Here is a 9,608-nt window from a genome sequence, read left to right as displayed (position 1 = left end):
GATCCACCTGCTCTGGGTTCCCAAAATGCTGAGAATACAGATATCAGCCACCGCACCTGGCCAGCTATATATTCTTAAAACATACAGCTCACGATCTTCAGGGTGCTTAGAAGGCAAGGGATCCTTTTTAGCTCCCTACAGCATATTCTCTGAGATCACTGTTACCCTTTTTGAGAGATGACCACAAGGGGATATTTCTAGGTAGTGAGGATATAACCCTAGTTTTGTAGTACCCAGAGACCTGCCAGCTTTCTAAAGAGGTGTCATAATTTGGAGCTCCAAATTTTGAGACATTTGTGGTACTCTAGCCTTTTCATGTGGCTAGAGAGAGAATAATGTACTAGAAAACATAAGTATCAACATAGAATTTGAACCATTCAGAAGGACTAGAATCATTGTTATTGAAGGGTGTTGAAGAATTTTATTGACTTTACCACAACCCATTCCCAGCTAGACAAGTGGCAGCAAGAAAAGACTCTGTGTGTCTTTCCCTTCACTTTAATAGAGGCACTGAGTATTGCTGGCTTCTCCTCCCTCCTCATGTCAAAATTAAATGCCAGTCACTGTCCATCCATGGTCATGCTGTTAACAAAGACTTCAGCAAAGAGACTCCTGCAATATTTCCTCCATCTCCTGCCTTGTGGAGGATCATGGGACAAGTGTATTTTTTCACATGGAAAGATTAAGCTGCTGCTCTCTTGTCAAGAAAAAGAAACTACCATTAGAAAGCACTAGTCACAATTCTGAGCTGTTGTAATTAACAAATACTAAGTAAATATTTGTGTGCTTTGTTTCTCCATATTAAACAACTGATGTATTGTATGGTAAAAATTTCTTCTGCACGCCTTAGTGACATTTGGTTTATTTGTATGTTGACTTCACAGTGCAAGCTGCAATTATGATGCTCACAAGTTGGCAAACTTTTCGCATAAAGGGCCAGCTAGTAAATATTTTCGATTTTGTGGGCCACACATCTCTGTGGCAGCTACTCAACTCACCTCTGCCATTGGAGAGTGAAAGCAGCCATAGACAATACCAAACAAATGAGCATGGCTGTGTTCCAATAAAACTTTATTTATGAACACTAGAATTTGATTTTTATATAATTTTCATGTGTCCCAAATATTCTTTTATACATTTTTTTCAATAACTTAAAGGTGTAAAATCCATTCTTAGCTTGCAGTGTGTACAAAAACAGGTGACAGGCTGGATTTGTCCCACAGGGGATTTGGTCTATAGTTCTCAGACCACTGTGATGCTCCAAACTCAAACTTACGAGAGTCAAGTTTATCACTATATTTAAAGCTTCAAAGTTAATTCTGCCTATGCCTCCATTTAAAATTTATTTTAGGGTCAGGCATGGTGGCTCATGCCTGTAATCCCAGCACTTTGGGAGGCCAAGGTGGGCAGATCACCTGAGGTCAGGAGTTTGAGACCAACCTCGCCAACACAATGAAACCCCGTCTCTACTAAAAATACAAACTTTGGCCGGGCATGGTGGCACATGCCTGTAGTCCCAGCTACTCAGGAGGCTGAGGCAGGAGAATCCCTTGAACCTGGGAGGCAGAGGTTGCAGTGACCTGAGACAGCATCACTGCACTCCAGCCTGGGAGACAGAGCGAGACTCCATCTCAAAAATAAAATAAAATAAAATAAATTTATGTTAGTATTTTGGAGAAGGGGCAGTGATGGATAGCCTAACTGGAAAATTCTTCTTTGAGATAAAATTTTATATTTAAAACTTAAAACTAAGAAGATAATTGTTCTAAATCTGAAAAACCACTAGCATTAAACCCCAATTAATATTGCTGTATTAAGTTATATCTTAGTATATTGTCTTAAATAATGGACAGTCACAACTTTATGTTTTTAAAAAATAAATATTGGCTAATTACAATCTTATTCTGTAATTTTAAAACACATAAGAATATGAAAAGTTTTGTATAGTATTGATACATCGTTTTTAAAATGTGCTCTTAAGCATATTTCTTTTCCAGCAAAAAGGCACCAACACAAAGGGCCTGAACTTGAAATTTCTAGGGATTTTTCAAAATCTTAAATCATCTTCTTTAAAGATAACAAACAATTGGAAGTCAAGCCATTAAGATTTCATCATACTGGGTATTTTTCCCATTAATAGCTGAACTGATATAATCAGCACATTTCAGAGTAGTACCAGATGCTAGCAAGTCTCAGTCCCTGGAGACGAAACTTGACATATCACAGTACTTGCTCCTTGACCTTCCAGTCCTAACAGTATTTGACTATATATTGGAGCCCTGGGAATGTACAAAAATCTCAATTTTCATAAGTTTGCATTTAAATTTTTAAAATATGAATTTGGTCCTGTGAGTCTCTCTGAATTTTAGTAATAATAACAGGATTTTTTTTCTCCAGAGTGTTTGAAATCTGTATATCTTAGGAGGAAAATATGTGTTATTTGTTCTTTGCATGCTGTAATTACCTTCAGGTGCAACATATTTATTTCATACTATAAATACTTTTTCTCCCTTGGTAGATTTGCAGGTATTTTTTTTTACCAAGTTCCCATTCTTCACATTTTTAGTTTTTGAAATTGGGTTGCAACTAGCCACAGGTACCACCAAAAAAAAAAAAAAAGATAAATGAATAGATATAAAACAACACTAGATAGATAAATAATTATTATACTCAACTGCTTGGGTTCCCTTTTAAAAAATTGTCTTTAATCTACTCCTGAGAGATTTGTATCTCTTTAAACTGTGCTACAGGACAATAGGACAAAAATTAGTATCTTTTTTTCAATAATAGAGCACGAAGTTACCTGTACTTGAAAATTGAATTTCAAATTGAAGTCAGCCTGAGCAAGTTATTTGCTAGCCAAGTTGAAAAAACTTTAAAAAATATATAGTTGAGGTCTCCTGGAAAACTGAATATCCACATGCAAACGAATAAAGTTGGGGCCAGGCACAGTGGCTCACACCTGTAATCCCAGGACTTTGGGAGGCCCAGGCGGGCAGATCACCTGAGGTCAGGAATTCGAGACCAGCCTGGCCAAAATGGTGAAAACTGTCCCTACTAAAAGTACAAAAATTAGCCGAGCATGATGGCAGGCGCCTGTAATCCCAGCTACTCAGGAGGCTGAGGCAGGAGAATCACTTGAACCCGGAAGGCGGAGGTGACAGTGAGCCGAGATCATGCCACTGCACTCCAGCCTGGGTGAAAAGAGCGAGACTCCATCTCAAAAAAAAAAAAAAAAAAAAAAAAAGAATGAAGTTGGACCCTTACCTAACACCATCTACAAATATTAACTCAAAATAGATAAAAGATCTAAACAAAGAGCTAAAACCATAAAACTCTTAGAAGAAAACAAAGGGCCAAATTTTCTCAACATTAGATTTGACAATGATTTCTTGAATGTGACACCAAAAGCACAGGCAACAAAAGAAAAAAATAGACAAACTGTACTTTATGAAAATTTAAGCTTTTGGGATTGTTTCCTTTGGGGAGTAAAAACAAAACAAAATCTTTGTGCATCAAAAGACACTATTAATAAAATAAAAAGTCAACCCACACAATGGGAGAAAATATTGTCAAGTTATACATCTGATAAGGGATTAATACCCTGAATATAAAAGAACTCCTAAAATTCAACAATTAAAAAAATTCAAAAAATTGGAAAAAGCCTTTAATATACTTTTCTCCATAGAAGATATACAAATGGTCACAAACACATGAAAAGATGCTCAACATCAATAATTACTTGGGAAATGCAAGTCATAACCACAGTGAGATTCCACCTCACATCCATTAGGATGGCCACCATTAAAAAAAAAAAGTGTTGGCAAAAATGTGGGGAAATTAGAACTCTGTGCACTATTGGTAGAAATGTAAAATGGTGCAGCTGCTGTGGAAAACACTATGGTAGTTCATCAAAAGCTAAAAATAGAATTACCATATGATCTAGCAATTCCACCGCTAGGTACATACTCAAAAGAACCAAAAAGGTCTCCCATGTATACCAATGTTTATAGCAGCATTATTCACAATAGCTAAAACATGGAAGCAACCCAACTGTTCATTGACAGATGAATGGATAAGCAAAATGTGATACAGTCATCCCTTGGTATCCATGGGGGATTGGTTACCAGACCCCCCACAGATACCAAAATCCACAGATCCTCAAGTCCCTTATACAAAATGGTGTAGTATTTTCACATAATCTATCCAATCCTCCCATATATTTTAAATCATTCTAGATTACTTATAATACCTAATACAATGTAAATGCTATGGAAATAGTTGTTATACTGTATTGTTTAGGGAATCATGGCTAGAAAAAACGTCTGTATATGTTCAGTCCAAATGCAAACATCTATTGTTCCCCCTGAATATTTTCAATCTCAGTTGGTTGAACCCACAGATGTGAAATCCACAGATACAGAGGTTGTAGATGCACACAATGCATCTACATACAATGGAATATTATGTAGTCTTAAACAGGAAGGAAATTCTGACATATGCTACAACACAGATGAACCTTGAGAACATTATGCTAAGTGAAATGCACTTGCCACAAAATGACAAATCTGTATGATTCTGCCAGAGTTACTTAGAGTAGTCAAATTCATAGAAACAGAAAGTAGAATGGTAGTTGCCAGGGTCTGGGGGACTAGGGAATGAAGTCATTGTTCAATGGGTGTAGAGTTTCAGTTTTACCAGGTGAAAAGGGATCTGGAGATGGATGGTGGTGATGGTTGCACAACTATGTAAATGTATTAATACCACTGAACTGTAGTATGCTTAATGATGGTTAAGATGGTAAACTGTATGTTATGTGTATTTTACCACAATAAAAAGGAAAAAATATATAGTTGAGGTCTAATCCAAATGAAGACCTTTGTGTTCAAAGAATCCTAGATTCCAATTTCAGCTCTGCCACTTACTGGCTTGTTGTCATCGGTATTTACTTAGTCTTTTTTTTTTTAAAGACAGGATTGCTCTGCCTCCCAGGCTGGAGTGCAGAGGCCTGATGATCTCAGCTCACTGTAGCCTCGACCTCTCAGGCTCAGGTGATCCTCCCACCTTCACCTCCCAAGTAGCTGGGACTGGAGGTGCGCACCACCATGCCTGGCTAATTTTTGTATTTTTACTAGAGATGAGGTTTCGCCCTGTTACCCAGGCTGGTCTCAAACTCCTAGGCTCATGCAGTCCACCCACCTCAGCCTCCCAAAAGTGCTGGGATTACAGGAGTGAGCCACTGCGCCTGGCCAGTCTTTTCTAAAGCTAATATTTCTGATCTATAAAATAGGTCCAATAATTAAAGAATTAATAAGATAACACATAAAAAGATCTTACTACAGTGCCCAACTCAGTGCCTATGACAGTGTGCATCAAATGCATCCCCTTCCCTTACATTCATTATGTCAATAATTCAAATATATATCAAATGGGATCAAGAAGGAATTGCGGAGGTTTTCCCTTATAGCACTGCTATTGAACTTTTCTCATTTTTGTTTGGGATGCTTGGATGAGAGAGAAGTCTCCTAGCTTGGTTGCTAGAATTTATGTCCCTCGATGCCAGCACTATGTTCTTTTACCTCATTCAGTGTCCATTTACCTCATTAAGTGGCCCAAAGTGTCCATTTCCCTCATTATTCTAATATAGTCCTAAACTTAGATATTATGTACTTACCTCAATTCCAGCTGTACCCTGAGGAAAGGGGTGGAGGGCAGAACAACTTATCCCAATTCCCTCTCAATAATTCACCAGGTTCTTATACAGAAACAGGCCTATTTTAGAGGAGCAGTGGGCCACAAAGAAAGTGCTGTCACCAGCTGGCTAGCTCTTGTTGTGAGCTCATACCTTGTGTGCAGGGAGTATCTATTCTATTTGTTCATACTCTCCCACTGTTGACTCCAAAGAAGAATACTCTGTTTTGGGTGTTTTTCTAAGGAGAGGTGTGTCTAGAGGAAAGTGCTATGTTAGTGACCCTTCTTAAACCATGACTTTGACTGCTACTGACTATCATCTTCAGGAGGAAGCCAAAAAATGGCAGAGTCAAGTCTCATTCCATCATCCAGACATGTAGGATATGCATGGAAGCCCTTCCTATGTTTAGAGCTCAGGCCATCCCTTCCCTAACCCCTCATCCAACAGGGACCCACTGCTCACTAATCCACCTCCTCCAAAAAGCTACATCAGAGAAAAAGGGATGTATTTTCATTGGCTAATTTGTTCCTATGATCCACTTGTTAGAATCACTGACCTGGTTATTATTACTTCAACTGCTTTCTCTTGCAAAGGAGACCACATTTGGTAATGCTAGAAACAACATTCTTGTCAATCAGCAATGATGAGATCAGGGTTGCTACTTTTGCTTTCTTGTAAGCCTTGTACTTAATCAAACTAGGTGCTTAGTCTCTTTTTATCATCTCTTAAGGAGAAATAAACACAGAATAGAAACGTCCTATATGCAGCATAAGGCCTCATGTAGAGGAGACTAAAAAAAATGAAGCTTTTCCAAAAGAGACCATTTCAGGCCATCTATTTTAAGTTCTCTCTCTCTCTTTCTCTCTCTTCTTATATTTGTATAAATTTAAGGGATACAAGTGCAGAGTTGTTACATGGATATATTGCATAGCGGTAAAGTCTGGACTTTTACTGTATCCAGGACCCATATAGTGTACACTGTACCCATTAAGAAATTTGTCAACCATCACACCCCTCTCACCCTCCCATTCTCCTGAATCTCCAATGTCTATCATTCCACACTCTATGTCCATGCGTACAGATTATTTAGCTCCCACTTATAAGTGAGAATATGTCACTCTCCATCTCTAAACATTTATTGAATAGATCACTCAGCTTATAGCCTCTTCCTCCTATAGTTTATTTCCTACACTAAAGTAATCTCAATAAATCAAGTCTATTTCTCTCTCTCCTATTTAATACCCTTCATTAGTTCTCTGTAGCCCTCATTTTGAGAACAGCACACAAGAAACTTCATGATATGTCCATGTCTACTCTCTAGCTCACCTCCTACCAGTCTTTTTCTTGCTGTTTGGGCTAAAGTAATACCAAACAACTTACAGTTCCCTGGAAACATTTGTCTATTTCAATCTTCTTAGAGTGCCTAGCAGAGTATCTCTTCCTTACCCTGTTGACCTGGTAAGCTCCTATCAATTTTTCAAAACCCAGCGTGGACTTTCCTTTTCCAGAAAAACTTTCTGACCCAAAGTTAATCACCCCCTCGTAGAGTTGTTGCTCAAGTCAAGTAATTAATAAATGTGTATTGTTTAGAAGAGTGCTTGGCATGTGGTGAGCTCTATGTCACTGTTAGCCATGATGACAATGACGATGATGAGATTCCCTTACACAGTAATTGACATATATGTGGTCAGTGAATATTTTTCCAATGTTGTTGAATTTGTCAAATAAATGAATAACACGGAATAAGTGCTATTCATGTTACTGTGATAAAAGCTGGAGTACAGGTTGCTAGGGAAGCACGCACCCAGGAACTCAACCTATTCAGTTGGTGAGGCTTCCCTGAGAAAGACATGCTCCATGCTGGGTCATAAAAGATAAATATGAAAACTGTCCACTTCAGCCATTAGATATATATCAAGCTACTTAAGAATGGAGTCCTCTTTTTAGTCATTTGCATATTACAAGTACCTATTGTGTTGCTGGGCACAGCAAGTGTGAGAAGGCATTCATTGAATGAAAAAATAAATTCAAATGTTAGGTGTCTTCCATGAGCTCTCCTAGAAGCTTTAAATATTATTTGGTTTGTGTAACAATCCTGTAGGCAGTTTTTTTCTGTCCTACATTACTAATTGAGAAATCAAACTTTGGTAAATTTGTGGACCTTTGAGTATTTCAAATTTTCTTGCTGTTTCATTATAGTTTCAGAATTGATTCATACCTTTTACATTTTTAAATAATTTGCAATTTTATTTTTGAAATAAAAATTTTCCCCATTAAATTCTAAGTGTTTCGTCCTGGTATACTTTATAATGCCTGGCTAGAATTTCATTTTATAACCTAGGAATTTCTTCATTTACTTGGCATTGCCCTAAGAAATAATTTCTGTTCAGTTTCAAAAGCTGTGTATTTGCTTTACTTTATCTCTTTTTTTTTTTTTTTTTTAAGACTAGGTCTTGCTTTGTCACCGAGGCTAGAGTGCAGTGGTGCCATCACAGCTCACTGCAGACTAAACCCCCAAGGCTCAAGCAATCCTCCCACCTCAGCCTCCCAATTAGCTGGGACTACAGGTATGTGCCACCATGCTGAGCTAATCCTTTTTACTTTTATTTTTATTTTTTGGTATTTTTTTGTAGAGACAGTATTTCACCATGTTGCCCAAGCTGGTCTCAAACTCCTGGACTTAAGCTATCTGCCCGCCTCAACCTCCCAAAGTGCTGGGATTACAGGCATGAGCCACCACACCCGGTCTGCTTTATTTCTATCCTAGGTTAATAAATTCCTTAAAGATAGGAGGTTCTAAGACAGTGTGTCAGCTATTTATATATATAATAGTGGAAAGGGGGATAAGACTTCCACTAACTTTTCCTTTGTCATTTCTTTCTTTCCTAGTCATTTTTTTTTTTTCCTCTGGTGTGTGTGTGTGGAGGGGGGGTCCTTTAGTAGGGACATTCATGGAGAGAGAGATGAGCAGAATTATTTGAAAGTTGTTCTGGGAACCTATTCTGAGTTCACCGTACAACTGACCAGAGACTCCCCATTTCTCCCAGAGTGAGAAGTTGCACCCAACTCAAATTTCCACAGGCCTCAAGGTCTCCAGTAGCTGGGCATCTGGTTTTCCCAGACAAATCTTAGAATCACTTGGCTTCTAAATGCAGATTACCTGGTGCCTAAGTAGTTTGAAGTCTACTAATAAGATTGTTCTCATGTGCTCCCTCTAAGACAAGAGGACACTTGGGAGGGCAGGATCCCTTTGCAATAGCACAGATCCACAATCTCACTGGCACAAACAGGTCCATGGCTTCTCTTGCTAACTCTGAGTTAGTAACTTCTTCCAGCCCATAATGGGTCAGTCATGAGTTAGGGAAGGGACAGATCCTGGGCTAGGCTATCTAAAGAAAACTTCACTGACTTTGGAGGATGCAGAGATAGAAACAAAAGATAAACACATACACACACACACACACACACACACACGCACACGCAGCACAAACAGACCTGGAGGCAGAATAAACATGTTATGAAGGAAAAATGGTAAAGGCACTGGTCTGACCCTAAAGAAAACTGTGTGTATGTAGTTATCAACATCTCTAAATAATAATTTTTATTAAACAATCTATCTCCACCTCCAATCTGCTTACAGGAGACATAAGTGCAACCAACCATTTGAAACCTAATGTCTAGCTGAGCATGGTGACATACAGCTGTAATCCTTGCTACTTGGGACGCTGTGGCAGGAGAACTGCTTGAGCTTCGGAGCTATAGTGATTCATGATCATGCCACTGCATTTTAGCCTGGGCAACAGAGCGAGACTCTGTCTCTACTAAGTAAATACATAAATGAATGAATAATAAAAATAAATAAATAAAACCTAACTTCTCATTGTACATTAATTCCATAGCCATTTGTTAAATCCAT

Source organism: Pan paniscus, chromosome 1, assembly GCF_029289425.2.
Source record: "Pan paniscus chromosome 1, NHGRI_mPanPan1-v2.0_pri, whole genome shotgun sequence".
Taxonomy (NCBI): Eukaryota; Metazoa; Chordata; class Mammalia; order Primates; family Hominidae; genus Pan; species Pan paniscus.
The sequence above is the reverse complement of the archived record's forward strand: the minus strand, read 5'-3'. Positions refer to the sequence as shown.